The following is a 5,933-nucleotide window of genomic DNA, read 5'->3' as shown; positions in this document are numbered from 1 at the left end:
GTCGCGCACGGCGACGTCGCCGTAGACGTCCAGCGGCCACCGGAGCGCGCCCCCCTCCTCCGCCCCCCCCCCCCCCCCCGCCGATTTGAGCCACCTTGACAAAGAAGATCTCTATTGTCTTGTGCGGTTCGTTCAAAAAAAAGACAGAGAAGATCTCCATGGTGTTCATACTCCATAGGCTCAACGCACGAGGGCAGCACCAGCCCGTCATTGTTGCGCATGGGGCGCAAATCCGCTGAGAAAGACCGGCGAGTAATCAGTGTACTGCAAACCTCCCCACCCCCGGACCACCTAACGCCGGCGGCCTCTATCGGTCTATCCCCATCACCTGCCTTGCCGCGCTCCAGGAGGAGACGGAAGCAGTACGCCGCGTGTCGACCACGCCGCCATGCCCGGCCATGCGGGGGCAAAAGGCGCGCGCCTTCGGAGTCTGCACGCAGCCGCTCGAGCAGATCAGGTCGGGGACGGGGAAGACGCCGGCGGCGGACGGTCGGGAGGGGAGCTGGCCCCGAACCAGGGGCTATTTGTAAATTAGGGTCCTATATCTAAATTCCCAGGGGGTTTATGCAAATATTCATATTGCGATTACTAATCGCGACCCAAATAAGGGGGTTATTTGTAATTTACTGTGGGCTATATGCAAATATTTGGATCGTGATTATTAATCGCGATCCAAGTTAGGGTCTTATTTGGGTTTGGATGTAAATAACTGCGCCCAAACTAAGGACCATCGTACAAAATTTAGGTCCGGTCGGCGGTCGCACGGCACCCTCTCCGCCGCCGCTCGCCGGCGCTTTCTCCTCTTCTCCGGGGCATCCCCTCGACCAAGCGCTCCGGAGCCTTCTTCCTCACCCCAGTACGCGCCTTCTCCGGGTGCTCCGGCATGGCGGCGGGTTTGCAAAAGCAGCAGCAACGGGAGCGTGGTGGTGAGGGAGGACCAGATCTTCCACTGGCTTCTTGGATGACACTTGGGCCCAAGGATTACATTACCGGTGATATAACATTTATCAGTGAGCTCCGGTAACGATAATCAGTTGAAAATCGGTGAAAAATCGCCAAAACCGATTGATAAAAAGACCTAAATTCAAAAAAATGAAATTCAACAATTTATCGTCGATAATCGATGCAAACTGAATGATTTATCGCTTCGCCTACTGAAAATATATTTTGGCAGTGGAAAAAAATAAAGGTTTGATATCATTTAATTTTTTAGGTTATGTATTATATTATATTAGATAAATTACACATACATGCACAATTTTGCATATAGAATTGCCTAAGAAATAAACATGTTTACATATTTTACCTATAAAATTGCATAAAGCACATGAATTTGCACATATATACAAACCACGAAGTGCATAGTTCATATAAACAAACGAGTGTATAGTCCATACAAACTTCATAGTTCACAGAAATAAAAGAGTGCATAGTTCATACAAACCTCATAATGCATAGAAACAAGAGTACATAGTCTATACAAGCCACATACAAACTTAGCAAGCACATAGTCCATACATGCAGGCATTCGGCATATCAATTTAATCATTCTTCGGTCTCCTCTTGCTGGTACGTGTGATATCCATAATAATATTTCTAAATATTAAAATGAACTCAAATAAGAGGGGAACACATAATGATGAAATTATAATATATGTACATACATACCTGTAATTCACCAATCTGACCACTAGTGCTCATGCCAAGATGTACCGGTAGTTGAATGAAGTGGCTTGGATATGGTGATGGGTGTGAATATGGTTGTGGGTACGGATATAGGTATGATTGTGGGTATGGATATGGGTAGGAGGGTGGACGTGGATAGCTGAAGGTTGAACTCACTGAGCTGGAGCTATCACCTTCTCGAGGATCAGATCGACGCCGGTTGCTTGTCGTCCTCCGTTGTGACATGGGTTGACCATGATCTTGATCTTGTGTGGCATGGGTGAAATCTGTCTCCCCGGTAAATCTAATAGGCGACATACTACGATCACTCCTTCCACCAGCTTGACTAGATACAGGATAACCACTCCCTCCATCATCATTATCATCATCATCGTCATCGTCATCATCAGTGTTGCCTTCATCACCACCACTACTAGGCTCAGGTGTTGTCTCATTGCTCGCAAGCTCTTTCTCTGGAGGGCTCCTAATCATTTTTCCCTTCTTTTCTGGTCGCTGAGGTCGGAGAACTTTGGTCTTCCTCTTGCCAAGATGTGTATCACCAACATTCTCACCTGCCTATTGCTCTAAATTTTTATTATCCTCTGCTAAAGAAGTGAACATTGGATTAGGAAGAGGAACATCACTAATATCAGAGTCCTCATCCAATGTTGGAGGGGCATTGGATATGCTGTGCTCCATCCAATCTTGAATCGCACTTCGTTGGCGATAGAATGAAAGATCTATCATTCCACTCACAGGATCAAAGTCACTAGGCTCAACTTTGCTTCTTGCTTGCTGGATACGAAGTCGAAGGTTGTAGTTCACAAAAACCAACTGATGCAACTTCTTGTGTCCCAACCGATTTCGTAATTTTGTGTGGATGAAGGCAAAAGTAGTCCAATTCCTCTCACATCCACTTGATGAGGCACATTGGGAGAGAAGCTTTATTGCAAGGCGTTGAAGTGTTGGAGTATCATTACCAAACATAGACCACCAACTAGCCGGTGAAGTAGCATGATCAGTGGCCATCCTCCTAGCTAGCTCTCCAGCAAAATCTCCTGGCTTTTGCTTAAAAAACACAGCTTCCTGAAGTGCAGCAGCCGCTATGTTTGTATCACACATCCTTGCTATACATTTGCGAAGATCTGTCATTAAGGAATCTGTTGTCCCCATGGTATAATTCACCATCGAATTCAAAGCACAAGCACCTTGCACATAAGTCCCTAGCATGACAGTGGACATCCTCCTATCTATTATCTCCATGATATGTTGAAAACGAGTCGGATTTTTCTGACTTAAGTTGGCAGCGTATGTCTGCTTTGTATTTTGATACTGCACAACCACTTCATCTAAAGTTGGAACCTGATCTTGATCGGCAAACCGCAAGAAAACATACAATGGCTCCACATCTTCCAATATATACTGCATGTTTGCCCACCAATCTAAATTTGTAAAGTTTGCGTATGCATACCTTCCCTGTTCTGAATTGAAATGGCGAGAAGCCTGAAATTGTGGGGTCATCATCCACTGTATGAATTGATCTTTCTTCCTCATGAAGCTCTGAAGGAACAAGTAATTTGTACCAAACCTTGTTGCATTCCACTTAACCAGTTTACCTCCAATGGCTAACTTCATCATGTAGTGCAAGGAATTGGAGTTGTATAACCAACTACATATCTTCTTAGCACTTTCAATGATTGCTTCGTGGTCTAACCATTGTCCAATATCCTTCATCATAAGATTTATTGTGTGGGCAAGACATGGCTGCCAAACTATGTGTTGATACTCGGCATTGAGCAACTGACATGCCTTCTTGTAGTTGGATCCATTATCTGTCACTACTTGGACAACATGATCAGTGCCAACATCATTCGCAATCTTTTTGATGAGCTGCATGTATTAACAAACAATTAGTGTGCATCTTGTGAATATTGTGTGAATAAAATCATACGATATCCTGTGAATACAATGGATCCAAGTTCGATATACCTTAAGAATAAAATTAGCATCCTGTGAATATCCTGTGGCATCAAACGACTTTCAAAAGTACATAGTACCATTGCAGTACAACAAAAAATTTATGACACTCATGCGGGTTGGACCAGTCCATGAATCACACATGATTGTTACACCATAAGTAGGCCATTCCTGCTTCCACTTGTCAATCTCTTTTATGATCTCTTTCTCATTCTCGTCTAAGTAAACTCCATCAACTTCCCTCCCAGTAGGTGGTTTCACTCCAGTACCTACATTATCACACAAACATGTTAACACAAAATAAACATAGATGTAATAGTACACAAACTAGCACATGCATACAATCTCACCATATTTTTGGGTCTCCATGAAAGCTGCCCTAAAGCAAGGGTCATCTAATTTCTTGCCAGGTATACCAGTCGCATGGCAAAACTTCGCCCACGCTCTCCCAATCTTGCTCTTGGCCCCTCTCCCCTTTTCCGTCCATGGGCCTGTATCAATTCGTGGTTGTCTTGGGCCAGAGGCAGAAGCAACATTGTAGTCTCTCACACGGTCTGGCACTTGTGTCTTGCTTCTAGTGAGCATAGATGGGAGCGTACCTTTCACTTGCCCCGATCTGGAACCACCACCTCTCTCATATCGTTGACCAGCCCTCTCTCTATACTCATGCTCTTCTCTTGACTGTCGAAGAGCAGCTTCCAAATCATGGTTGTCATTCTCAGTCTCCAAGTCCACATATTCAGTTCTAGCTGCTTCATCTTCTCTTAGCTTTCGACGATATCTTGCTTTCGTTCTTTGCTTGTTATTGTCGATCTGAAGCCCGAAGTACTCCTTCACTTTTTTAGGAACATTAGGACAATACCTCACATTCTTCCCTTGGTGTGCCAAATGCTCCTTTAGCTGTGTTGCCCCTCCTCCACCCTTTTCAATACGACAATAAACTTTTTATGTTCCCAAACTAAGTCCTGATTATCAGACATTCACCTACAAGAGGGAAATCGAACAATGTCTGTGTCAAAATTATGCTAGGAATAAATGATACTCACTCTTTTTTTGTACCATTTAGACATACAAAATAAAGTAAAGGCATGCACCTTATTTTCCTATTTAACATAGCATTTTGTACAACAATAAACTTTTCCCCAGAACTAATATCTAACACTGCAGTTTACATTTTACGAAAATTAAAGTGCATATATCGTTCAGACATGTAAAGTAACTAACTGAGGCTCTTCTGTTTTAGTATAATAGTACAATATGTGTACTATTTTCAGCAAATGGGCCAGAGATATCATAAAGCAATATAGCTTAGCTTCTCAAAATGGAGCAACAAAATTTTGGAGGAAATAACCTTGGACAAAGGGTGAATAATATTGTCTGAAACGTCCAGTAGTACGCTATTCTGGAGCAAGATTTCATTTCGTATTCTTCCCAACAGATGGGGGCTTGAAGTTTTCACTTCAGTGACATGAGAAAATCTCTCAAAAGGTGGCACAGTTCAGCAAGCGGAGTTCACAAACATATATCAGGAAAACACCTACAGCTAATTTGGAGAACCTAACAGAAAGTAGGATAATACAGTGCTAACAAACAACACAAGGCATATTAAATCTGTGATACAACTAACATCCAAGAAATATTCTATACCACTATAATATATTTAGCCAAATCAGTGGATACAGATAAATAAGAAACTAAACTGAACTGAAAATCGTCCGATAGACATCGATAATCAACGATTTACCTCGATTATCGACACCACGATCACAGCTCCCTCGCTCCCAGCTGCAGCATCATCGATAATCGCCGCACATATATTGATTATCAGCCTTAATCGCACGAAAATCGGTGAACGGAGCTGAAATCGCCCAATCTCTTGCTCTGTGCTTGCGCGCGTGTGAGGAAAGTGAGAGGCAGGTTGGGGAAAGTGAACCGGAAAGGGACAGGAGGTTGGACAGAAGGTTGAAGAGAGAGTGACTGTGGTCCTCGTGAGGCCACAGTGTGGTGGAAGGGTTAACGGGTTAGTGGATGGTAACGGGTAGTTAGATAAAAATATTTTTTCCCTAAGCAAACAATTGTTGCTTTTAATATGTAACAATATTCTGGAATCAAGAGAAGGTCTAGTTTTTTATAAAAATAAGTTCTCTACTTTTTATAAATTTTTTAAATTTTTGAATTTTCCATTGAAATCTAGCGAAATTCCAGTCGGTTTACGTTCTCAGCTAGCATCGGTAACGATAAATTTCTCCGATAATCACGATTATCGAGCGGTTTTGTATTCCCTGCTTGGG

Source organism: Panicum hallii, chromosome 5, assembly GCF_002211085.1.
Source record: "Panicum hallii strain FIL2 chromosome 5, PHallii_v3.1, whole genome shotgun sequence".
Lineage (NCBI taxonomy): Eukaryota > Viridiplantae > Streptophyta > Magnoliopsida > Poales > Poaceae > Panicum > Panicum hallii.
This window is presented reverse-complemented; position numbering follows the sequence as displayed.